We start from the raw sequence: 27,448 nt of genomic DNA, 5'->3' as shown, positions 1-27,448 counted from the left end.
TCACTGAGCATGTACTGAGCACCTACTGTATGATGAGCACTGTCCCAGACACTGAAATCATGAGACAAAGAGTTAGCTCCTGCCCTTGCGGTGTTGGGAAGCAGACACACAAAAAGAGCTTTACCAAGGAGTGTGATAGGAACAGAGAGAGGAAAACAAAGGATATTCTAGCAGCACTCACCCATGACCCCAGTGTGGCATCGAGGATCCTCAGGGCATGGCCAGAGGAAAGTCTAGTGTTGCTGGAGTGCCATGGAAAGTAAGGGGCTGGCTGCAGTGGGGCCAGTCATGTGGGGACTCGGGGGCCTCAGAAGAAAGTCCATACTTCACTCAAGAAACTGAGTGCTGTGGTCAGATTTGTACTGTAGAACTGTCACTCTGGCTGCCCGTGAAGAGTGGTTGGAGGGGAACAGACTAGAGGCATAAAGACCTGTTAGGAGGTGGCTACAGGCATCTGAGCAGGAAGTGATGACCTGAACTGAGTAAAACAAGTGGAGGGAACTGATTCAAGAAATGTTTTGGCCAGGATTTAACCTGAGAAACGAGACAACGATGACCGTCAGATTTTCAGCAAGGACAACCATGTGGTTAGGGTGTCGCCATCACAGGAGAAAGAAACCCCAGGAGGAGAAGCAGCTTTGGGGGAGGGGGATGGGCTGGACAATGGTGAGTTCAGTTTGAGACATGGTGAGTATGAAGGCCCTATGTACATGCAGGTGGAAGCAGTCTGAGGCAGATGGACACACAGGTCTGAAATCTAGGGAGCAGTTCAGGCTGTGAAGCTGGAGGGAATGTGGGCACAGACAAATTTACATGAGCGTGGTTGGGGAGAAGAGGGCAGGGGAAGAAGTGGAGGGGTATCATGCCCTTCGGCCCTAAAATTCTCACCTGCTGAGAATGAGGGTGGGGAAGGGGCTGAGGGCAAGGAGAGGATGCTTGGAACACCTGTTAGGGGAAATACCAGAGAATCTGACCTAGGCCTAGCAATACAGGGGCCCTGGTGGCTTTGGAGGTCATAAATCTGCATTGGCACTGATCTGTCCTCCTCAGGGTCTTCTCCAGGACATAGAAGGCAGGAAGGTTGGTCGGCCTGTAGTACTTGGGCTGCAGTCTTACAAGACAGTTGTGGCAGAAGGTTCATTTCCTTTTGAGTGTGTAGCAGAGAGAGCTAACTGTTCATCAAAAAAAAAAAGTGTATCCCTTGCCCTGCCACAGAACAGAGTTGAGGCTAGGAAGGGGCTTCCCAGCAGAGGCTACATTTCCCAGCATATACCCCTCCTCTCACATCTGTTACATCTGAGAGGAGTCAAGTGACACGTTCTTGCCAATGGAATGTTGATCAGGGATGACATGTATTTTCCAGCCCCAAATAGTTAAGAAGCAGATGTGCCTTCTCCACCCTTCTTTTTCTCTTCTAATTTGAGGCCCCCTTGGAAACCACATGTTGGAGATGGCAGAGCCACAAGGTGGAAGGATCCCGGTCCCTAAATCATCACTTGGAGGACACACACCACTGATCAGGAACACGCACGTGAGTTGTTTGTGAACAAGAAATCAACTATATTGTCTGAGCCAATATACATTTGGGGATTTGTTTGTTATAGCATCTAGCATTATCCTAACTAATATAGGGTTTAAGAAAATTGTTGGTTGTTCAGATGACTCTGATGCGGCCAGACGGAAGAATCAATTGAAGCCTCTCGGGACAGAAAATCTTTGTTAAAGTGCAAGAGCAGGAGTGGAGAGCAGACTGGAAAAATCTAGAAAGCAGGAGGTCAAGGCCTCTGGTAGAATTCAGGAGGCTAAGATTTCAGAGAGGCTATCCTGCAGTGTGGCAAGAGCCAATGGGAGAAGGTAAGGAACATTAAGCAGGTCCGGGAACTGTGATGCTGGGGGTCAGGAATCATGTTGGATGGTTAGTCCACTTGGAAATTGTGGTCTGTGACAAAGCAAGACATGGGGTGGAGAGAAAGTGTCAGAGGGCTGGCCACTGTCTTGCAACCAGGGCAATGGGAAGAAGTGCTTTCGTTAAAAACTAGACTAACCATCAGGACTGCCATCACTAAGCCCTGTCAGCTGCCATGGCTGAATGGATCTGAGCAGGGTGTCTCATCATTGGTGAGGATTTGTTCATTAGGCCACAGAGATGCACACCTGAAAGCTGGTCCATGAAAGGAACACCTGTAAATGCTGAGGCAGGCTAACTCCATCCAGAAACAGAAACAGCCAGACCCACAGCAAGAGTGCTTTCTTCAGTTGGTAGAGCAGCTTGGCACTCTCCAAATTGCTTATTTACACATCTGTCTGAGCCTCATGGACATCCCATATAAAGACAGTGTCCCTCTGTGCCAGGTAAGGTCACCAAAGTGTTAAATAAATGATAGCACTCAGGAGGGAGTGGAGCCAAGGTCTCCTGATCCTTGGCCAGTGGTCCTCATTATAAAATTCCTTTTACAGACATTTTTAGACATTAACTACCCATCATCTTGGGAAGATTTAGGCCTCAACATGCCCCTGGCAGCAGGAATGACGGGGATGGCCTCCAAAGGCACTTCCAGCTAGCAATTCTTAAAAGAGTTTCTGAATGAGTAGTTCCAAAATAAGACTAGGAATAGGAATGACAGAAAACTCAAAATAATAGTTGTGAAAATAAGAGAAGTTTATGTCTCTTAAAAAAAAGTCTGATGTAAATGTAAGGGTTGCTATGGCCCTCCACAATTTCAGAGGATCAAGGCTCCTTCTATTTTGTTTTTTTCCTCTATTGTTGTGTAACAAATTACCTCAAAACTCAGTGGCTTATAACAACACTAAGCTTTTCTTACCTCACACTTTCTGTGTGTCAGGAGTTCAGGAGTAATTTTGCTAGGTGATTCTGGCTTAAGCCCTCTCACAAGGTTGCAGTCAGGATGTCAGAAGGGAGCTGTGGTCACCTGATGGCCTGACTGGCACCTGCAACAGTGGTTCTGGCTGGTGGCAGGAAGCCTCAGTTCCTCACCACCTATAATGCTCCATAGGGTTGCTTGAGTGTGCTTACAACATGGCAGCTGGCTTCCACTAGCCTAGAGCAAGTGCAGAAGCTGCAGTGTCCTTTATGAAGTAGTCTCAGAAATCACACTATCATTTCTGCAATATCCTGTTGGTTACACGGGTCAGTCCTGTTGAATACGGGAGAGAATGAAACAAGGACATGCCAGTAGTTGAGAATTACTGGAGGCCATCTTGGAAGTTGGGCTACCACATCTGCCATCTTCAGAGAGTGGCTTCATCCTAATATTCTAATATGGCTGCTCTAACTCCAGCTATCACATCACAGAAGGTACTTTCTGGCTGGCATGAAAAAAGGAGAAAGGAAGAAGGGCATGCCTTTCAAGAAGTTGCATACACTATCCTACTTATAGCTTATTGACCAAAACTTAGTCACATAGCTGGAAAGGAGGCTGGGAAATTTAGTATTTATTTTGGATGCCATGTACTCAGCTAGACCAGATATTGGGGCACACTTGGCAGTCTCTGACACATCAGCAATGTTCCTGTGTATATTTCAAATGATGGTGTGGGGAGGGGAGCACGGAGGACATCACTATCTTGGGTTACTGACCTGGCTAAGGACTTCTGACCCATCTTGTCTGGGAAACGTGTGTGTGTGTGTGTGTTTTAGGGACAGGGGAGGAGTGCAGATAAGTGCTTTATCCTGTAATTAGTGAATCTCAGTGTCAAGAGAAAATAGTCCTTAGAAGAACTCAGGAGACAAATGAACATTAAAAACAGACTGAGTCCTAGAAACCCAGCCAAGAGTGGTCCCAAGAATTAAGATGATCCAGAAAATGAGAAGATCATCACAGGAGACACTGTGAGAGCAGCCTCATTCTGCACCCAGACCTGCAGGTTTAAATAAATTCTAGGCAGCCCAACTTATGATCCAAATGCAGAAGCCCAGATGGGCAACTCTACCAGCTGTGTTTTTAAAAGATTGTATGATTCCTGATCAATGAACCAAAGAGACCAAATGCAAAAGTGTTTAGAACTGAGCTGCAGATTTGCCCAGAGACCTCTTAGAGACCAGAGCCAAGGCTTGAGCAGCCAGCTGGGTGCTGACTCAAGCTGGTGGGTGAGCCCGACATTGGAGCCTGGCTAAGCAGAAGATGAGCCATCAGCCAGCCAGAGAATTCTAAGGCTTGAGAAGCCCACAGAAAAGCTGCCCTGGCAGAAGGAGGGCAAGGCTCTGACTTGGCCGAGTGGCCGGTGACAGAGGGCACTGTCATCCTAGAGGAATGCAAAGTCTGGAGCAAGAAGCCTACAGCTGGGGCATCCAAGGGGGCAGCTGGTACTTCCAAGGCCCCTGTGGCAGGGGCTGGCATTCTCTTCACTGCCAACGCCTGCCTGGACCTTGGATCCTTATCTTGAGGGTGGAAGAGATGGACTGAGGATTCAGAGGTGCTCGCTTCATGGAGGGTGACTACAGTCTCCTACCCGCCTGGCTAGTCTCGCGTGCCCTGCCCATAGCTCAAGCTGGATCACGTCCTGGGTCCTGAGTCCACACCAGGCCATCTCCAGATGGGGTGTCGGGACACCCTGGGTAGGCAGCGTGCTCACTCACCCGGGTCACAACCCATGCTCCTTATTGTACATGGGTTGTCAATCATCGCCACATTGCTGCTGCACAAGGGTCAACCTCCAGAGCAGTGAGGGATCACCACGGCTCCAGCCTTCCCCGCTCTGCCTCGGCCCAAGTGCCAAGGTCACCGAGAATTTGGGGGACCTCTACAGACTGCTACGTTGAGGACCCTTTCAAGAAAGACACCTCCAGGTGTGGCTGACATCAGGCTCCAACCTCAGGTGGGGGTAGGGGGGTGTTGGAGGCTAAGGGTGGGCTGGTAGGGGGTAGTTAGGAAGGGTAAAGCATCCCAAAGTGGCCTGGAATTGGCTTGGGTAATCCAGGACTGTGCTTTGTGGCTCTGTTGCAGCAATGCTTGGTGAGCACCTGCTCAATGAGGCAGACACTCGGCTACCCCCGGGGACACAGAGCAGAGGAAGGCTCATATGACATCACACCAGACCATAAATAAAGCAAAACAGCAGAGGGTGCAATATGCAGTGATAAGTTAAATACAAGACACAGAAACAATGGAGGAGGGGAATGTGCTGGTAGAGTGGTAAAGGGAAGCTTCACTTCACAGAAGAGGTGGTACCTGCAAGAAAGAACAGGAGTTCCTCAGCCACGATGGGGCCAGGTGAGGAAGGGAATCTAGGCAAAGGGAACAGCAAGCCCCAGAGCTCTTAGCTGTGAGACCACCAGCGGTAGAGGAAGAGATTTTCCTTGCCTGATGTGTTCATTAGACTCTGAAATTTCTGGGCCCTTTCAGGGTGCAGTAGCCTTGATCTCTTTCCATTAAACAACTCAGAGGAGTCAGAGGGGGAGAAGATGCTCCCTCCCTGCTCATCGGGTTTTCTTTCAACTTTGAGTCCTTGGTAGCTGGTCATAACGGGGGGGGGGGGAACCATAATTATGAAGAGGAGAAGGGTTCTTTGATCTTGAAGAACCTGCCCAAGGCCCAGTCCGTCTCTATGTAGGTCCTCAAGTGACCTTGGATGGCCCCTTAGGCATGACTGCCCCCAGCAGCCTCTGATGGGGCAGGAGGCAGGGCTGGGAGGTGCACTGGGTGGGGCACTCTAGCCTACCCTCCCTGCTGTCAGACCCAGTCTGTTGAGGTGTCTGGGCCTCTCTGGAACCCTTGGGAACCCCCAACATTGCCAAAGCACCGTCCTGCATCTTGCAGGTGGCCCTACAGTGTAAGAATCGTCATCTGGCTCATGCTGACACATCCTAGTAACTTTTTTTGGTGTGTACAGGTTTGCTTTTCCTCTAGGACCCAGGAAAACGTGATATGCAAATGAATCACCAGGTGACCCAAAATCAAACAGCTGCTCTGGAGTTCTTCTGTTAAGGCAAAAGGAACTGGAGGCCCCAAGAGGTCCACCTCCTTTCTGGGTCAAGGTGGGCAAGTGAGACTGAACCAGAGTTACACTGGGATGTCACCCTGTCTCTGGCTACAGGTGGACCAGGAACCTCAGGCAGAGCTGCCAGTGCCCAGCGAGGCTTTGGGAGGATTTGTGGTGCAGGTGGCGGGTGGGTCATCAGTGCTGAGGTCCTGGCCAGCCCAGCTCATTCATCCAGGAACCCCTTTCCCCTGACTGTTGCTCTTCTCACTGGGATATGCAAATAGCCTCCTGGCAGGCCTGGCCTTTCTCTCACCTATGCCAGCTCCAGCCCCAAGGCCTAGCTCAGGTCACATGTCTCTGGTTCAAAAACCCCTTAATATAAACTCCTTGGTCTGGCATCCAAGGCCCTACACACTACAGTACTAACTCACCTCTCACCAGTCTTCCATAAACTCCTCTTCCAGCCCAGTGTGTGCCCATCCTTTTTGTCCTCTTCCCCTAAAGCTCTCTCATCTTTGAGCCCTGGATCTTGCCTTTACCGGGTCCAAAGGTCCCCTTGCCACTGCTGCCCTCCTGACCAGGCCCAGCTCCAGTGCCGTCTCACCTATCAAGTCTTCCTTGTCACCCTCTGCCCTCCGAACCTATGGCCTACAAGCTGGAACTTTTTACTAGATTTGTATCGTTAATTATAGGAGTGATACATGCTTGTAAAAACATCCCCACATTATAGAAGCATACACAGTAAAATGACTGTGTCGTCCCAACTCTCCTTTCCCTAGAACTCACCCCAATCAACAGTCAGGCATGCACATGGGTGCCCGTTTTACACAACAGGAGAGGGGGCCCTTGAGAACTTTCCATCACCACTTGACATGGCGGTGGCAGGGTGGTGGTGGGGAGGAGCAGAGTTGGTGGAAGGTTTCAGAGAATGGTGACTTGTGTTGACTTTGGAAAAAATCACTGGCCTCGAGGTCAGTCTGTGGGACCCCTTGATTTCTTTCAAAGAACAGAGCCCCAGGGAGGCATTTCTAGTTCACAGGAGGATATTCATTCTGTTCACCCAAGAGCCAGACACTCAAGTTCAAAAGGCAGCCAGGCTGCTTGAGAATCCTCTTGGCCTAGCACAACCCCCACTATAAGCCCGGGCTGAGCTGAGCGGAAAGTCAGGCAGCTTTAATGGCACGGTCACTCGGTCAGATGGAGAGACGCAGAGTTTGAACGCTGGCCTGCCTTTCTCCAACCTGGGCCCTTGCCTGGCCCCTGTAGGTCCAATGTTCTGGCTGGTCAGCCTGGAGCCCTCTACCCACTGTGTGCCCTGCTGGCGAAGCAGTGAGTCTCCTTACAGCATGGCTCAGAAGAAGAATCCACCCAAGGGACTACTCACCCTCCTTAGAGTAGGAACTAGAGGCAGAAGCGGGGCTGCGCTGGCATCTCCTTCTCCAGAGGTTCCAGCCCATGTTTCTAGGCAGTTTGAGCAACAGGGGATAGACGTCTTCCCTAAATAACCCGAGGTACCACATCTCTCCCCCACACTCCAGTTCAAATAAATATTTAAGGAAGAGAAGGGACTGTGGTACACTAAGGTGGGAACACCTAACCCCAATTTAGAGATGTCAGGGAAGGCTCCAAGGTATTGGCATATAAACTGACACTTAAAAAATAAGCAGGATGTGGCCAGGTGAAGGTGAGAACAGCATTCCACCCAGAAGGAACACCACTGGCAAAGGCCTAACAGTGAGAGGGAGCATGACTTTGGAGAAACTGGAAATTCACTGTGGCTGAGCCTAGTGTGTGAGGGGGACATGGAGGGGGTGGGCTTGGAGAGGTCGACTGCTTGGGTGTGCAAACCTCAGGGCTTTGTCCCAGTGGCCAAAGGGAGTCAAGGAAAGGTTTTAAGAAGATAAGTGACATTTCAGACAGATGACTCATAGACCATGAGCTGGAGGTGATAAGTTTGGAGGAAATGAATGCCTTTGGGTGAGCAATAATGGTAGCCTAGACTAGGGCAGGCACAGTGGAAGATGAGAGGAAATAGAATTCAACACAGCATGTGGGGGTGAGGAAGAGGAAGGCGACCCTGGCTTAGGTGTTGAGGACATAGATCACAGATCGACAGTCGCATTCAGCAAACAATTATTAACTAGACTGGACTCGGTGTAGGGACCTGGAGATCCCCGCACACTTTCATACGTAAAGAATTGAAGGCCAGTGATAAGCCCCAATCTGGCCATCTAGCCTGCTGACATCAGTGCAGACCTGACTGGGCACCCAAATCTTGATTCGGGCATATCATGTATACACAGAGGCTGCTAGACACCATAATCCTGAAGCAGACACCCCAGGTCCACAGCCGACCACTCTCAGCCAACTCAGTGCTCCCCTGACCTACAAGCCAGATATCCCCAGTCAATCAGCAACACTCAGAAACTTTGTTTTTTGAATACAGAACAGAGATAGTTCATGACCAACCCCATTTCTCCCCCTTCCCCAACCTAGACTCTCTGCTGGAACAGTTTTTTGTTTGGCAGTAAAACTTTTCTACTCAGCACTCAATCTTTGGCCTCTAGTCTTAACTCAAGCCAGAGGCCTCCACCAGCCACAGGGCCTGAAGGGGCTTCAGCAAAGTTGGATACACCTTATATGTTCTTTGCACAATTCTGATATTCTATACTCTGTGGTCCTTCTTTGAGCTCTCCTGGGCACCTGCGGGTGCAGTGAGCAGCCCAATAGGGGCTGAGGGTGTTATCTGAGGCCATGAAACATGTGGGCATTGGGCTGTGGCGTATGGTGGAAGAATACAGGTAGGAATCCCAAACCCTTGGTTATGGTCTCCAGCTCCCCAGGTGACCTTTCCTCTTTGGGCCTGTCCCTCCAGCCCCCAGGCCTTTGCACATGCTGTTCCCTCTACCTGGAATACTCTTCCCCTTCCCCTTTGTCTGTTTGACTCGTCCTTCAGGTCTCTGCTTTCTCAGGGAACACGTGACTTTTTTTTTTTTAAATAAATTTATGTTTTTGTTGTATTTATTTTTGGCTGTGTTGGGTCTTCATTGCTGCATGGGGTTTCTCTAGTTGCGGTGAGCGGGGGCCACTCTTCGTTGCGGTGCATGGGCTTCTCATTGCGGTGGCTTCTCTTGTTGTGGAGCACGGGCTCTAGGCACATGGGCTTCAGTAGTTGTGGCACGAGGGCTCAGCAGTTGTGGTTCGTGGGCTCTAGAGCACAGGCTCAGTAGTTGTAGCGCACGGGCTTAGTTGCTCTGTGGCATCTCACTGACTTCTTGATCCAGGTCAGATTCTTTAGTTAAATACTCCCATAGACCCATGTTCCATTACTTCTTTCCCTTCATTAGGGGTTTTTGTTTATTTGTTTGTTTGCTAGCATCTGCCTCCCCCAGCAGACTTCCATGAGAGAGAGTTTCTGTCCTACTCACTGTTGTATCCCCAGACCCTGGCAAGGGACCTGTCCAGTAGTAGGCACTGAATGAATGCATGAATGAACAGATGGATAGATTTCACTTGGTAAAACAAAAGCTCAATTGGATGAGACCCTTCCCAGCATTGACGTAACCTTCTAGGCCTCTATCGTCTCATCTCTGAAATAGGAAGAATGTTCCCTGCTGGCTGCTTTACTTCTGTATCTAAAATGACTCCAGTTAGCCTGATAAAGTTTGGGATGCTTTAAAAACAACTGGGATAAAGGTTCCTATTTGGCTCGAGGACCTTATTTTCTGACCCCTGGTCACATATATATGAACACTGAGAGAGAAATTCAGGCTGTGCCAGAAACCCCTGGGCCCTCTGTCAGAGTTGGAGTTAGACAACCCCTTCCAGAGAAGGATGCGTGGCCAGAAGCCCCAGCCATGCCTCCTAGAGTTACAGCGGTAAAGGCTCTCCTGTGTTCCCATGGCCCGGCAGGCAGGGTGGATGAGTGTCACAGCTTAGAACTGGGAATGGTGCCCCATCAGGGGCTCAGAGTCTACTCATTTATCCTTCTGTCTGTCTTCAGTGATGGACTGAGTGTAGGAGTTTTTCTGAGGCAGAGCCAGAGGTATGGCTTAGGGCCCAGTGAATCATCTCCCAAGAGTCTAGGCTGCACAAGAAGGCTGCCTGTGTCCACCATTGCTTTCACTGCTGCAGGTGGACCTCACCTGCTGAGGTCCAGATCTGCTTATAAGATGCACCAGGATGAGGACACCATCTTTATAATCTTCACGAAGAGATTCTGCCCAGCCATCCTCTCCCTGAGGGCCCAGAGCTACACATTCCTATTCCCCACAGTCTTGAGGGAACTTGCTCCTCCTGGAAGGGGTAGCTGGCTGGACTGGAAGGATGACCTGGTCAGGGGCTGGAGTGAGACAGAGTCTCAGCCACATCAAAATTTGCGCTAATATCCCTAAGAGCCAGAATAGGGAGTACCAGGTCCTAATAAATCAATAAGGTTTTTCAAGAGCTGAAAAACCTAAACGAGGAAAAGGAGGAGGCATTTGATTCTGGAGGAGCCTTTTCAGTGGCTTAGGAATGCAATGCCCATTACACAAATGGGTAAACTCCTGCCATGGAGACCTGTCTCTGATGGAAACCTGGGAAGAGCCAAAGCTTTCAGTATTTTAAAGAAGGGTAGCCCCTTGCCCCCACTCTTCAATGTGCTAAGTCTGTGCCTTCTCCTTCTGCTCAGACCACCATTCATCCTTACTGCACTGCTGGTTCCTGGTCACCTTGGGACACCCTAGCTGGCCCAGGCCCTCCTTAAACAAACTCACAAGAGTCAATACAATCACTATCAAAATCCCAACAATGTTTTTTTCAGATATAGAAAAATCCATCTTAAAGTTCATATGGAATCTCAAGGGACCCTGAATAGCCAAAACGATCTTGAAAAAGAACAAACTTGGAGGTCTCGTATCACCTGATTTCAAAACTTACCTCAAAGCTATAGTAATCAAAAGAGTGTGGCACTGGCATAGAGACAGACATATAGACAAATGAAATATAATAGAGAACCAAGAAATAAATCCTCGCATATATAGTCAAATGGTTTTTGACAAGGGTGCCAAGACAATTTAACGAGGAAAGAACAGTCTTTTCAACAAATGGTATTGGGAAAACTGGATGTCTACATGCAAAAGAATGAAGTTGGATCTTTACTTTACACCATATACAAATATTAACTCAAAATGGATCAAAGAGCTAAACATAAGAGCTAAACTATAAAACTCTTAAAAGAGAACATAAGGGAAAATCTCCATGTCATGTCATTGGATTTGGCAATGATTTCTTGCAAATGACACCAAAATCACAGGCGACAAAAGGAAAAATAGATAAATTGGGCTTCATCAAAGTTAAAAACTTTTGTGCATCAAAGGACAATACCAATAGAGTGAAAAGGAAACCCATGGAATGGGAGAAATATTTGCAAATCATATAAGGGGTTAATATCCAGAATATATAAAGAACTCCCACAACTCAACAGCAAAAAACAAATGAACACCGAATTTAAAATTGGACAAAGGAATTAAACAGACACTTCTCCAAAGAAGATACACAGATGGCCAGTAAACACATGAAAAGGTGTTCAACATCACTAATTATTAGGAAATTCAAAATTAAAATCACTATGAGATACTAATTCACACCCATTTGGATGACTACTATTAAAAAACAAAAAACTAAACTGAACAGAAAATAACATGTGTTGGTAAGGATGTGGAGAAATTGGAACACTTGTGCATTGCCAGTGAGAATGTAAAATGATGCAGCTGCTGTGGGAAATGATATGGCAGTTTTTCAAAAAATTAAAAAGAATTACCATATGATCCAGCAATTTTACTTCTGGGTATACACTTAAAAGAACTGAAAGTAAGGACTTGAACAGATGTTTTTACACTTGTGTTCATAGCAGTATAATTCATAATAGGCAAAAAGTGGTAATAACTCAACTGTACATCAGTGGATGAATGGACAAACAAAATGCGGTGTATACATAAAATGGAATATTATTCAGCCTTAAAAAGGAAGGCAGGGGCTTCCCTGGTGGTGCAGTGCTTAAGAATCCGCCTGCCAATGCAGGGGACACGGGTTCGAGCCCTGGTCCGGGAAGATCCCACATGCCACGATGCAACTGAGCCCATGTGCCACAACTGCTGAGCCTGCGCTCTAGAGCCCACATGTCACAACTACTGAAGCCCGTGTGCCTGGAGCCTGTGCTCCACAACAAGAGAAGCCACCACAGTGAGAAGCCTGTGCACCGCAAGGAAGAGTAGCCCCCGCTTGTTGCAACTGGAGAAAGCCTGCGTGCAGCAACGAAGACCCAACGCAGCCAAAAAATAAATAAATTAATAAATAAATTAATTAATTAATTTAAAAAAAAAAAAAGGAAGGCAATTCTCATATATACTACACTATAGATGAACTTTGAAGACATTATGCTAGGTGAAATAAACCAGACACAAAAAAACAAATACTGTACGATTCCACTTGTATGAGCTATCTAGAGTAGAGTTCATAGAGACAGAAAGTAGAATGGTGGTTGTGGGCTAGGGGGAGAAAGGTATGCGGAACTGTTGTTTAATGGGTACAGAGTTTCATTTTGGGATGATGAAAAAGTCCTGGAGATGGATGGTGATGATTGCTGTACAACAATGTGGATTTACTTAATGCCACTAAACTATACGCTTAAAAATAGCTAAAGTGGTAAAGTTTATGTTATGTATATTTTACCACAATAAAAAAAGAAAAAGTTGAATGGGAGTAGGCACCTGAATCTGTAAGTGTCCTCTTCTGAGAGCTTACTCATGACCCTAGGAGATAGTAGGAGGGATGGGGGCAAAGGAAGGGGGCTGTCTGTTCCCCACCTCTACCACCAACCTCCCTTTATTTCTACCTCTCTAACTTGTGGTCATTTCACATGTCTTGTTCGATGTGTGTGGTCTAGATTGTGACTGTCATTCTCAAGTAGGTAGACTCAAGAATAAAGAAATATGACAGCAAGAGGTGACAGGTGTTGGGGGGATAGATTCAGGTTCAGCAGGGATTCTCAGAGCCTTGGAGGGGGTTGGCAGATTGAAAAGTCTTCCTAGTCTTAAAAGATGAGTAAGTGACAGTTAAGAGGCCAGAGAGATGGAAGAGTCATAGTCAAGCTAGGGGCACACAGAATGAGGCCACTGTAGCTGAGTTCTGTGGTCAAGGTAACAGGAGATGGGGCTGGAGTCAGATTGGGCAGGACATTTACCCAAGGGGATCACAGCGCCCTGGAGGGTTTGTAGTAGGAGTGAGACCCACCTGACTTACATTTTGAGATGCTCACTCTGGCTGTTGGGTGAAGAATGGACAGCAGGGGGCATGGGTAGGAGCAGGCAGACAGTGAGAGGCTGCTGCAGGCATCCAGAAGAGAGGTGGCGGTGGCGTGGCCTGGGTGGTGGTAGTGGAGGTGGAGGGCTATGGATAGATTCTTGAGGTGTTGGGAGGGAGGGATGCCAAGGCCTGTGACTAGATTGGACATGGGGCTGAGGGGCTCGCTGCCCAGGGGTCTTGGGTGGATAGGTGGCTGGTAATACCATTTACTGAGATCTAACCAGTGGCGGGACAGGTTGAAGGGACAAGTCTGGCACCTGGTTACTGAGAGATGAGTGGTCAGTTCACCTTTGCTGGTTACACATCACAGCTCTTATATTCAGAAAGTTCTTCGAGTCTAACCCTGACCTTCCAGCTGCAATTGGAGCTCCAGCCATTCCAGGTTGCCCTTGGTGAGTCTGCTCGGTGCTGAGAGGTGGTGGGACTGAGGCATGGGCTAGCGGCCAAGGGCTTGGGTGGCAGTTGTGCCTTTTGCATGACCGCTATTAAGCATATCAACCTGTGGTGCCTGTCAGACTCAGACCCAGGGAGCCCATGCCAAGGTGCGTGGGCTGGAGGACCCGGTACAGGAGCCTCCTGCCCCAAGCACTTCAGGTCCATACATGCCCCTCATCCTGCCTCTGGAGCCCTCTCTCAGATCAGAAGCATCCCCCAGGGCCCTCAAGAAGGGCTCTTCTTCATGATTCCTTCAGAGGTAGAAGGTGGAGAGCAAAACCTCTGATCTTGATGCCAGACACAAACTCCAAGAAATTACTCACCAGAGGGCAAAGCTTCAGAACCGCCAGAAAAGGGCCCTGCCCCACAGTCTGATCAGAATAGCTGGTCAGCAGGGGCTGCGGCACAGGGGGCTTTCAAGGTTGGGGCCAAGGCCCTGACCGGGCACAGCTCCTTCCAGAGCTGGGCTGCCCTACACCTCATCTTACCAAACTACAACTGCGACCAGGGAGCCATAGGCAGAAACCCCCTTGGATCTGCCCCCCTAGCTGACCAGTTGGGACCCTCAAAGCCCCCAGACCTACCCAAGACTGACTTGCCATGTGTTTGGGGTCCCATCAGTGGCTTCCTCATCCCTGATCCCTATCGTGCCCTCCTGGAAAGTGTCGATCAGTGCCGCAGCGGCCCCCATCCTGGAAGCCTGCTCCCTGACACCCTCAGGGAAGGGTCCCAGTATTGGCCTCTCATGAGCTTCCCATTCCCAGGAGCTGGGATCAGATGACCAGCCTACTCAGGTTTCCTTCTCCTGTCCACCCACCCACCGCTTAGCTCTCCTGGGCCTGGCTCACAGCCATGTCTGGTGTTAAGGCCTGCCAAAGGGTAAAGGGACGAGCACTGGGGAGGGAAGAGGTGACCGGGGTTCCAGCTGGCTGGGACAGAGCCAGGGAGTTGTCCCAGCAGAGATGACATTTTGGGAGTCATTAAATCTGAAGGAACAGAGTGGATTCACCAGGGTGGCAGCTCCCCCCCTCCTGAGCAGAAGCTTGTGTGGTGTAGCCTTGAGAGGCAGGCCTCTAGGGGAGGAGCCCTTTGGCAGGGCGCTCTTTCCCCATGATGCCTCCTGTTCTGTGCTTTCGCAGCTTGAGTGGTGAGGACGCCTTCCTCATGGGAGCAGGGTCTCTAGGATGCTCAGCCCCAGGCCTGGTTCTGTCCTGAAGCCACACAGAAACGCCTGCCCCCGATCCTCCTCCCCACAATCCTGTGAGCTCCCTCAAACCACCCACTCCTGGCTGCGCTCCTAGATTTGCTCCAGAGAGCTGGACGGGGTAGGAGGGGCCTCACTAAGTGTCCAGGGTCCGTTTCAGGCAGGGGCTGGGCCTGGCCGTGTGCAGAAGTGTTGTGGGGTGAGGCCGGCCTGGGACCCACGAGAGGCGCCAAGAGAGGGGCTGATGGCTAGAGGGGTGGGCCATCGGGGGAGACTCAGCCAGTGTGCTCTCCCAGCAGCCACCTCTGACGGCTCCAAGGGCTGCCCTAAATCCTACTGTCACCTTCATCTCCATTCTCAGCCACCGCCAAGAGCCCTGGTCTCTCAAGGGTGAGCCAGTAGGTGAGCTAGCGAAGTCGGAACCGCCCCCTCCCTTCCCGCCACCCTTCTGCCTCATGTTCTGGGCGTGGGACAGAAGTGCCCATCCCTGCTTGCCATCCTACTCTGTGTGGTAAACAATGTAACCCACATGCCAGGCCGCTTCTGCCCATGAGATTGTGTCCTGTGGCTCTCCTGGGGGCATTAGTGCTCCCCCTACTTCCATGTCCAGACCCTGGCCAGGGTGTGCCCTCCATGCCTAGGGAGCCCCTCAGAGCTTTTCAGGGGTCAGGCCATTTGTCTCTCTGTTCCTGGTAATGCCCTGGGAGAGGAAACCCAAATTCCCTGAGGATAGAAGGCCAGGCAGTCAGGGAGAGATGGAGAAGGGCACATTACCGAGAGGAGTGAGTGGAAAGGTGCAGACCCTCTTCCCCTTGCCCCTTGTTCACCACCCTTCTCTGGCCAGGTGATTCTCCCACTTGCCACCACAGCAATCTCTGGGAGGAAAGAGGCTGAAATCTCTAGGGTCTCTGGATATTTGGAAAGATGGGGTCAGGGATAGGAGGACTGCTAGAAGAAACCTCCAGAGAACAACCATGACCTAGGATGGAGTCTCCATGGGCCTGTCAGCTTGCTCTGAAACTGGATGGAGGGCAGCTTCCATAGGGGCCTGAGGAACCCCCGCCCTCCCAAAGGATCCTGATCTTTGCTAGGTCCTGTAGGGTCAGGCTAATAACCCTGATACAGCCAGCCTCCCACGCTGTTAGATGAGCCCTCAGGGAGTCAAACATCTGGGCTTCAGTGTCACTTTGGCTACTTGCCAGAGCTTCGTGAGCTTCTGCCCCTCTCTGAGAGCCTCGGTTTCTGCATCTTTAAAATCGATATTATCATTCCAAGGGCTCAAAAGAAGTTGGCTTTGTTCCTAAATATCTCCTTTCTCTGCCAGTCATTCATTCCAAAAGCCCGCTCTCCTTATTAGCGAGTTCTGGTTAAGCATTGCTCTAGTCAGATACTCTTGAAAGGTGGTTGGGGGCACAGTGAGTTTCTCATCTTTTGGGGAGGATGCATTTTTCTGATGCCATTGGGCCTTCCAGCCCCCTTCCCCAGTGCTGGCCATGCCCCCATAAATTGAGACCTCTATCTAGGCAGCACCCTTGCCAGCACCCTGTGCTATGCCCAGATGATTCCAATCCAACGGACTGCAGCCTGGGCAAAGATGTCAACACAACATTCCTTTGCTAATGGGAGCCTAAGCTGTCATTGGCCCAAGCAGGACTCTGACACTCAGCCATGCCACCCTCTGTTTCAACCGACACCTGTTGGCTGAGTCCTTATTTTGCGCCAGGCACCTTGATAGGCTAGGAGGCAGGGAGTGGGCAGAGAGGAAGGTTAGCCATTCCATTGCCCCGACCGGTCCCCAGAGACCAGTGGTATCCTCATACACATGGCATTGAGGTTCCATGCTAGCAAAATCCTCAAGGTGGGGACTTTCCCCTGAGAGCCAGTCAAGGAGGGCAGGGAGGGTTCAGCCAGGTCTCCAGACTCCCTCACACCCTTAATGAGGTGGCAGTGCCATCAGATGTCTGGTCCAGCAGGCTGAACAGACAGAGCAGTCCTCTCACATTTAAGAGAAAATAGGATGTTGGGTTTACTATCAGGCTCAAAAGCAGGGAGCTGGCAATAAATCAAGAACTGAAAAGCTATGTCAGTGCTTCAAACTAAATTTCCAAGCCCGGGAAACAATTGCACATTAAAATCCATTGGAGGAAAAAAAAAATCTATTAAGATTTCAGGAGAAATGCTTTGCTATAAATTAGATTTTTCTGCCAACCAGGATAATTCAATAATTTCCCCTTGACATTCTTGAGATTGCTCTTTGGGGGGAATTATGATGCTTTGAAGTTGGGAGCGATTTGTTTCCAAGAAAAGATGAAGAGTTGACTGGGAGTGGAGGTGAGAGGGCAAGGAGGGGACTCTTCTACTAAAGGGGAAGGGGGCCCCCTTTGGGGGCTCTGTGCCACTGGACAGAGATTTTCCAGGATGGCCAGGAGGACTGCAGGGCAGCGCTTTGACCAGGGGATGCCCCAGGCCAGACTTGACTCTGACAGGAGAGTGTGTGTATATGTGTGCGGGGGTGTTTGGGGAAGATCTTGGGGTCCTCCAATATCATCTTATAGTTAGGGCAGCCTCAAGTCTTACAGCTTTCCTAAATAACTGTCTAAAACCTTCCTCAACCCTGATGGAACCAGAGCTGCTTTCAGGTGCCCAAGGTCACTTCTTAGTTCTGCGTGCAGGGTAGGCAGAGGTGGCTGCCTGCCTCCCAGTCTTCCTTTCTTCCTTTGCTGTGCAAGATTCAGCACCAGCCAGGACCCCTCCCTCACATCTTATTTATCTCCTGTAATTTGGGGCTTTGATCCTAGCCCCTATCAACCCTGGTCTCTCTGTACAAGGTCCAACACAGCCATGATGCCAGACTGTCTCTGGTTGGCCAAAGCCACTCTGACTGGACAGGACAGCTGGCAGAGGAGGGTGCCAGGCAAGGGGAGGGATCTTGGAGGACTAGGCACAATCAGACAGGCCACTGGGTCCCAGCCTCCAAGACAGCTGTGGGGAAGGGGCAAGGGACCCAAGTCAGAACTTGGGTAGGACAGGGCTCCAAAGTCAGCCAGCCTGGCTGTGAATTCTGGCTCCTCCACTGGCAAGTGTCTTAACCTCTCTAAGCCTTGATATTGCTATCTGTAAAATGAGATAATAATAGTACCTACCTTATAGGTAGAACTAAATGTGACAATGTGTGTGAAGCCCCTAGCACCATGCCTGGCACGCAGAGGTGATACACAGTAGTATCTTTAGGACAGCTCTTCCCACTGCAGGAAACCCATCCCCTGCAGCCCCTGCTCAGGCCCCCTTCTCTCTCCCTTCTCTCCCACCAAAACTTGCCTGTCCTTGCGGACTTACCTCCTCAAACAGAACCACGAAGAATGATGTTTGCCTGTAGAGCTGGGCTGCCCGCTGAGAGCCATCACACAATTGTGCTTGAGAAGACTTTACCCATGGTAGTCACTCATTGTTGCTACCAACTACCCTCACAGGAAGGTTGGTTGATGTTAAAATTCTCTCATTTTGCAGAGGACCTGGGAGGTAAAGTGACACTGTTCAAGGTCACATATCTGGGAGAAGAGGTTGGAGCTGGGACTAGGGCCCAGGTCAGACCAGCTCAACCAGAGGCAGTCATTCATCTTAAAATACATCCTTCTTTCCATCCTTCCTTCCTTCCTTTCCTCCTTCCTTTCTCCCATGAATCAGAGCCTCCCAGAGCCCACACAATGGCCACTGGGACAGAGTGGCAAACTGAGGCAGGGATGCATGGGCGTCATCTTCTTTCCAATATTCTCCGAGTCTCCAGAAGGAAGATCATGGAGCGCAGCAGAAAGAGGTCAAAGGGGAAGGAAGTGGGAGAGTCTGGGAAAGTTTCCATTAAAGCAGCTGTCAGAACAAGCCATTCACTTGGACACTGCCTGACTCATAGAATAGAGAAATTCGGGGTTTTAAAGGTCATCTCATCCCACCCTCTTTTTGAATCATTTCTTCCACAGGTGCTCCGCCACCCTAGATAACAGGGAGCTCACTACCTTCCAGGGCAGCCCCAGGGTGCTCTTTGCTCCTCCACCCCTTCTGGGGCTCAGACTTGGCTTTCTGTGGCACAGTCCTGGCCCTGACCCCACACAGGCAGGGGCCAGCCAGCAGCTTCTCACTTGGCAAGGTCCCAGGTTTGGGGAGCTAATCTGTGAGCAAGGCAGGGGCTTTCTGGAGACTGCGACTCTCCAGAGGACAGAGCTGGGTGCTGTCAGGCCAGTGTTCCCCGGGGATAGCCCTGTTCCTAGGAGTTTCCCCTCAAAGTGGAGGTCAAAGGGAAACTTAGGGCTGGGAAACTTTGCCGCCACCTGAAACCAGGCTGGGAGTTCAGCAGACACGTAATCAAGACCACTGCAATTGCCTCAAAATGATGAATATTTGAACTGAGTTAGCCCCAGACCAGGGGATGTCCAGGTTTCTGGTTTTGTCTAGGGAGGCACCCCCCAGGGGACCTGCTAGCACCTGGAGGGGCAGGACATGGGAGACATGGGAGCTGGGAAGGGGCAAGAGGTGTCTGGGGGTTTGGAAACTGTGGCCCTTACCATTCAGTAGCTGTGTGACCTTGAGCAAGTCGCTCGGCGTCTCTGAACCTCAGATTCCATGTCTCTTAATGGAGGTAATAGTGGCTCCTGCTTCAGAGTCCTGATGGAGGTAACAAGACACGATGCCGGCAAAGTGCCTAACACTTAGTGAGCGCTCTGAAAGTGCCAGCCTTTGTTACTATTTGCAGCAGATGGGGAAACCCGTGGGAAATCCGGACGCCTCTGGGAAGTTGGGGGTGGTGGGCCGGAACTTCCCGGAGCCCTGGGGCTGGGCGGGGCGTCCCGGGTTGGGCCCCGCCTCCTGTGTCCCGTTCCTCGGGGCCCGCAGAGCTTCCTTGCAGCCGCCGCAGCTGAGTCACTGCGGCCCGGCCGGCCGTTGGCCTTATCTCAAGACGTGTCTGCCCCTCGAAAGCCCCCGGCGTACCCGCCCGGCTACAGCTAATTTGCGCCAAGTCCCTCCGGCAGTTCTGGAAAAACTCCCAGGGTCCCATAGGTTTGGGGTCCTGAGGAAGGAGGGAACCTCCTTCCAGGCTGTCTGGAGGTATCCAGGAAGCCCCTTGCCTAGAAAAGTCTCCCTGTGCCTACCGGCACTGCTCCTTTCTTTCCACCATTAGCTAAACTTTCCTTGGGAGTAAGCATTGTCTTCTGCAGATTTCTCTTTTAAAATGTGCATTCCCACTCAATGCTTTAAAGGGGAAACCAGAAGACTGGAGAACGGGGCGGATAGACCCTAAGAGCCAAGAAGGGGAGGAGTACTGAGAGGCCGGCCTGGGATTTGGCTGCCTCCTAGGCTCCCTCAGGCCCCGCCTGCCGTCTCCCAGCCCCCTGGACTCTAGGGGAAGTGGTGGGAGGGGGAGGGGGAAACAGAGCTGACAGACTCTGTAAACAGAGCTGGTTTGGGCCTCGGCCAAGGACTGGGTGTCCTGGCCCAGGCTGGGTGTGAGGCCCATCCGCGGCTCTCCAGGACACCCCGCCCTGCCCCGCTAACCCCGGAGGTGCCCGGCCCATAGCCAGCTCCAGCCAGGATGTGTCTTGAGTTTGGGGAAGTTGGCCAATTCCCACGTGGAAAATGTGTCCCGAACTGGGGGTAGGGGTTTCTCTCTAAGAACCATCATTGATCGTTCATTCACCAAGTGTCAGATTCAGGCATGGGGACAGCATCTGGTCCCTGCCCAGGGGAGAAGCTGGTACTGGGTTGTCACCCCACCCGCATCTCACGTCCGATCCCACCCTCTGCTCTTCTGCTGCCTGAGGCAGAGTCCCTGTGGGGTAGGAAGTTGAGTGAGGGGGCTCAGCTTCTGAGAACTCTTCAAGACCCAGTCCTGCCCCCTTGGCTTGTTGTCAGGTGTGGTATCCCATGCCCATAACCTCACAAGGGCAACTCAGAGAGCAGCAAGGAATGACCTGGAAAGGAGGAGGGAGAGAGGACAGGCATCCAGGGGTACTCAAGGATACTCAAGGTTGGTAGCAATAGCCAGCAGTGGGTATGAGGTGGGAAAAGGGGTCTTTGGGTGTTTAAGGGAACAGGTGGCTCCAGCAGGTGGAGACAGCTGTGGGCTATGCCTTGGAGGAGAAGAACATGCAAGATGTGGAGAGGACTGGTGGCAGGAGAGGAGAGAGGTTGACCAATGAAATCTGTAGGGTGGGCCCCAAATGCCAGTCATAAGTTCTGGACTTTACGGTTAGGGTGATGTGCCCCTGGATGATAGTGGGTGGGGTAGACAAAAAAAAGGGTCCCATGGAAAAATATGTTTGGGAAGCACTGCGGGCAAAAGACTTAAATACCATTTACTGTAGGCTTTATCAGAGCCTTTCTTCCATATGCTAATTAATAAGCATCTTTGTTCTTCAAGAGGGGGACAGGGTATGCAGAAGGCCCTCTCCCACCTTAAGCGCAGCCCCATGGGACTTGGTGCTCTTCTGAAAACATTAGGGCCCAAGAGTATCTTACTCGCTGGCTCTGGTCCAGGTGGAATGGATGGCACGTGTAGTCACCAAGGAAAACACGGTTTTCCTAGAAACCCAGATTCAATGACCATCTCCTCAAAGGGAGGTCAGCCTGTAGAAGCCCAGGCAAGGGGCAATGGTCATAAGAGAAATCTTTATGAATGAGTTTGGCAGATTCACGATTCTGGGTTACAGGCTCCAGGCAATATCCTGTTCCTCAAATCAGGTCCCCAGGTTAGCGTCAGTGAATCAGGGATACCCGGTCATCGTTAGGGAATCCCATGGCCTATGCTACTCTTCGTTGCAGTGTGTGGGCTTCTCACTGTGGTGGCTTCTCTTGTTGTGGAGCACGGGCTCTAGGTGCGCAGGCTTCAGTAGTTGTGGCACTCAGGCTTAGTAGTTGCGGCACACAGGCTTAGTTGCTCAGCAGCATGTGGGATCTTCCCAGAATGGGGATCGAACCCGTGTCCCCTGCATTGGCAAGCGGATTCTTAACCACTCACCACCAGAGAAGTCCCAGATCCATTGAAGTTTTAAAAAATAAACAGCTTGCTTGAGATCTAATTCACACACCATACAATTCACCTATTTAAAGTATACAATTCAGTGGTTTTTAGGGTGTTCAGAGTTGTGCAACGATCACCACAATCAATTTCAGAACACTTCATCACCCTCCTCCTCAAAAACCATGCCCATTAGGAGTCATTTTACTTTTCCCCTCACACCCCACTTCTAGACCTAGATAACCACTAATCTACTTTCTGTCTTCATGGATTTGCCTATTCTGGATATTTCATTTACATGGACTCACACAGTATGTGGCTTCTTTCACTTACATAATGTTTTCAATGTTCACCCATGTTGTAGCATGTATTAAAATTTCATTCCTTTTTATGGCTGGATAATATTCCATTGTATGGATATATTTCATCTGGTTTATCCATTCATCTGTTCATGGCCATTTAGGTTGTTTCTACTTTTTGGATATTATGAATAATGCTGCTATGGAATTCATATACAGGTTTTTGTATGGGCATATATTTTCATTTCCTTGGGTATATTGCTAGGAGTAGAATTGCTAGGTTATATGGTAACTCTATGTATAATGTTCTGAGGACCTGTCATGTTGTTTTTCCAAAGCAGCTGCACTGTTTTACGTTCACATCAGCAGTGCGTGAGGGTTCCAATTTCTCCACATCCTTGCCAACATTTATTATTATCTGTCTTTTTTTTTTAATTGAGGTATAGTCGATTTACAGTGTTGTGTTAATTTCTGCAGTACAGCAAAGTGATTCGGTTATATGTATATATACATTATTTTTTTATATTCTTTTCCATCATGGTTTATCACAGGATATTGAATATAGTTCCCTGTGCTATAGAGTAGGACCTTGTTATTTGTCCATTCTACATTCTATATATAATAGTTTGCATCTACTAACCCCAAACTCTCACTCCATATATGTCCTTTTGATTATAGTCATCCAAGTAATGTGACATAGGATCTCATTATGGTTTGATTTGCTTTTCCCTGATGGCTAATGATGTTGAATGTTTTTTTCATGTGCTTATTGGCCATTTGCACTCTGTGTTCTTTGAAGAAATGTATATTCAGATCCTTTGCCCATTTTTTTAAACTGAGTATTTGTCTTTCTATTATTGAGTTGTAAGAGTCCTTTATATATTCTAGATACAAGTCTCTTGTCAGATACATGATTTGTAAAAATTTTCTACCATCATCTGGGTTGTTCTTTTTACTTTCTTGATGATGCTCTCTGCAGCACAAATTTTTTTTATTTTGATGAAGTCCAGTTTATCTCTTTCTTCTTTGGCGGCTTGTGCTTTTGATTTCATAGCTAAGAAGCCATTGCCTAATCCAAGTAACAAATATTTATTCCTATGTTTTCTTTTAAGAGTTTTACCTGTTACATTTAGGTCTTTGATCTGTTTTGAGTTAATTTTTCCATATGGTGTGAGGTAGGGATCCAACTTCATTCTGCATGTGAGTATTCAGTTGTGCCAGCACTATTTGTTGAAGACTGTTCTTCCCCTGTTGAACTGTCTTGATACCCTTGTCAAAAATCAGTTGACCTTAGGGAATTCCCTGGTGGTCCTGTGGTTAGGACTCTGTGCTTTTGCTGCTGAGGACCCAGGTTCAATCCCTGGTCGGGGAACTAAGGTCCTGCAAGCCGTGTGGTGTGGCCAAAAAAAAAAAAAATCAGTTGACCTTAAATGTAAGAGTTTATTTCTGAATTTTCAGTTCTATTCTGTTGATCTATATGTCTCATCCTTATGGCAGTATCACACAGTCTTGATTACTGTAGCTTTGTAATAAGTTTTGAAAGCAGGAGGTGTGAGTCCTCCTTTTTTGTTCCCCCAGCTTGTTTTGGTTGTTCTTGCTCCATTGCATTGCCACATGAATTTTAAGATCAGCTTGTCAGTTTCTGCAAAGAAGCCCATTGGAATTTGATGGGGATTGCATTCAATCTATAGATTACCATCTCAACAACATTAAGTCTTCTGATCCATGGACATGGGATGTCTTTCCACTTATTTAGATCTTTAATTTCTTTAAAAAATGCTTTGTAGTTTTCAGTATATATCTTACACTTCCTTGGTTAAATTTATTCCTAAGTATTTTATTCTTTGTGAATTGTTTTCTTAATTCATTTTTGGATTATGTTGTTAGTATATAGAAATACAATGGGTTTTTGTATATTGATCTTTTTTTTTAAGATAATATTTTCTAAATATTTATTTATTTAGGCTGCGCTGGGTCTTAGTTGTGGCATGCGGACTTCTTAGTTGCAGTATGCATGCAGGATGTAGTTCCCCGACCAGGGATTGAACCTGGAGCCCGCATTGGGAGCGCGGAGTCTTACTCACTGGACCACCAGGGAAGTCCCTGTTATTGATCTTATATCCTGAAAACTTGCTGACCTTATTTATTAGTTCTAATAGATGTTTAGTTGATTCCTTAGGATTTTCTATATACAAGATGGTGTCATCTGTGAATAAAGATGGTTTTTACTTCTTTCTGGTCCAGTGGCCTTTTATTTCTTTTTCTTGCCTAATTGCCCTGACTAGAAATTCCATTACAGTGTTGAATAGAAGTGATGAGAGTGGACATTCTTGTCTTATTTCTGATCTTCAGGGGAAAGCATTCAGCATCTCCTCATTAAATAGGATATTAGGGTTTTTTGTAGATGTTGTTTATCAGGCTGAGGAAGTTCCTGTCTATTCCTAGTTTGTTGAGTGTTTTTAGCATGAAGAGCTGTTGAATTTTGTCAAAAGTTGTTGAGATTATCATGTGGTTTTTTGTCCTTTATTCTATTGCTATAATATATACATTAATTGATTTTCAGATGTTAAACCAGCCTGTGTTCCTGAAATAATCACATTTGATCATGGTTTATAAACCTTTTTATATGTTATTGGATTTGGTTTTCTAGTATTTGTTGAGGATTTTTATATCTATGTTCATTAAATATATTGGTCTATAGTTTTCTTGGTTTGATACCAGAGTAATACTGACCTCATAGAATGAGTTGAGAAGTGTTCCCTCATGTTTATATTTTTAAATGACTTGGTTTTCATATTGCAAAAATAAGAAAATACAGAAAACTACAACTAAAATTAAAGTTACTTATATAATCCCACTAAGTAGAGGTAACCACTGTTAATATTTAAGTGCATTTCCTTCCCATTTTTCCTATGCTTATACATGTTAAAATACAAAATTGGCATCATGCTCTATATGGAGTTTGGTATGCTGTTTTGCTTTTTTTTTTTTTTAAATGTTAAAATTACATTTGTGGGGACTTCCCTAGTGGCACAGTGGTTAAGAATCCACCTGCCGATGCAGGGGACACGGGTTCCAGTCCTGGTCCGGGAAGATCCCACATGCCATGGAGCAACTAAGCCCGTGCGCCACAACTACTGAGCCTGCGCTCTAGAGCCCGCGAGCCACAACTACTGAGCCCGTGTGCCACAACTACTGAAGCCTGCACGCCTAGAGCCCGTGCTCCACAACAAGAGAAGGCACCACAATGAGAAGCCCACGCACCACAATGAAGAGTAGCTCCCCTCACCACAACTGGAGAAAGCCTGCGTGCAGCAACAAAGACCCAATGCAGCCAAAAATGAATAAATAAATAAATATATTTATTTTTTAAAAAAATTACATTTGTGGGACTTCCCTGGTGGTCCAGTAGATAAGATTCCATGCTCCCAGTGTAGGGGCCTGGGTTCAATCCCGGGTCAGGGAACTAGATCCTGCATGCATGCCACGACTAAGAAATCTGCATGCCTCAACTAAAGATCCCACATGCCACAACTAGGACCTGGCGCAGCCAAAATAAATAAATAAATAAAATAAAATAAAGTAACATTTGTGAGCTACAGTGGAATATTATTCACACATAAAAAGGAATGAAGTACTGACACATTCTGCAACATAGATGAACCTTAAAGACATCATGCTAAGTGAAAAGCCAAACCCAAAAGGTCATATATTGTATGATTCCATTTATAGGAAATATCCATAAATTAAGGTAAATCCATAGAAACAATGCAGATTGGTGGTTGCCAGGGGCTAGAGAGTGTGTGTGTTTGGGAGGTGGGGGGAATGTGGAGTGGAGAGTATGGAATGCTTAGTGAGTACAGGGTTTCTTTTTGGGGTGAGGATAATGTTTGGAACTATTTAGAGGTGGTGGTTGCACGACATTGTGAATATACTAAATGCCACTGAATCGTTCATTTTAAAATAGTTATCTTCATGTTATGTGAATTTGACCCCAATAAAAAAAATTTCATTTGTGAGCATTAGTATATGTGATTTAAAGCTATTTAAAAGTGTGATTCTAAAATATTTTATTAGATTTTTAAAATTACAATATGTACATATTTTGTTGTTATGAAGTAAAGTAACAGTTAAGGTTTATGTGGAAATCCCAGAATCCCATAATGATTTCTCAGCAGCTACAAATATTTCATTAGAGATATACTTTGTTTTATTGTATATCTAAGTCATCTAAAATTATTATTATTATATATTATGCTATAATGAATAGCCTTAAAATTGTTTCTTAGAAGTGAGTTATTATTTCCTAAGTTACTATTTCCTAAATGAGTTATCATTTACTTAGGATTGATTCCTAGAAGTGAGTGTTTGGGTCAAAAGGGAGGAATCAACATTTGTAAGATTATTCAAGTTCACTGCCAATTTTTTTACACAGCTTCAGCAATTATAATATTTTAAATAAATCTTTGCCAGAAAAGGCAAAAATATAAAGTTTTATAAGATACTATAGGAGAATATCTTCACAACTTCAGGAGAGAGAAGATTTTATTAAGCTAGACACACTCAAAAAAACAAAATTAATATGTAAATTGAATTATTCTCAAATTAAAATTTCCTGTTCATTAAAATATTACAAGAGTTAACTGGCAAGATACAGAGTCAGAGAAAATATCTGCAAAACATATAATTAGTAAATGGCTGTATCCAGAGTATATAAAGAACTTCTATAAATTCCTAAGAAAAACAACTGAGTAATAGCGAAAGTATTATGTATAAAAATTTTTGACTATACCTAAGGTAGTATTTAGAGGAAAATCTATAGCATTAAGTGTATATATTTGAAAAGAATTGTTGAAAATATGAGCCAAGCATGCATTTCAGGAAGTTATATTCAAAGTAGAAGAATGAACTAATAAACATAAGAGAAGAAATTAATGAAATAAAAACCAAACATACAATAAAATTTTTTAATATTAAAATTTATTTTTCAAAAAAATAAGGAATTTGAAATAACTATTATGAAGAAAAAAAATAAAGAAAAAAGAGAGAATAAATAAATAATAGTAAGAATGAAGGAGGTGATATTACTAGAGATCAATACACATTTAGAAGATACTAAGAAGATATTAAGAACAACAATGCCAATAAATGTAAAAAGTTCAAATGAAATGGAAAAATCCCTAGAAATAATAATTTATCCAAGGTGGCTCATGAAGA

General features: G+C 47.3%; 1 long non-coding RNA gene across 1 annotated transcript; it reads right to left on the bottom strand.

The window, feature by feature from the left end:
- Nucleotides 1-182: 182 nt before the first annotated feature.
- On the bottom strand, nucleotides 183-20,339 carry LOC309657416. Its single transcript, XR_014261802.1, has 3 exons — nucleotides 19,483-20,339; nucleotides 18,263-18,438; nucleotides 183-3,155 (listed from the first exon to the last, which is right to left on the bottom strand). It is a non-coding gene; the product is annotated as an uncharacterized lncRNA (long non-coding RNA).
- Nucleotides 20,340-27,448: the final 7,109 nt, after the last annotated feature.

Source organism: Balaenoptera physalus, assembly GCF_965194825.1.
Source record: "Balaenoptera physalus genome assembly, chromosome: 3".
Lineage (NCBI taxonomy): Eukaryota > Metazoa > Chordata > Mammalia > Artiodactyla > Balaenopteridae > Balaenoptera > Balaenoptera physalus.
Note: the sequence above shows the minus strand (reverse complement) of the source record. Positions and strands in the feature narration are given on the sequence as shown.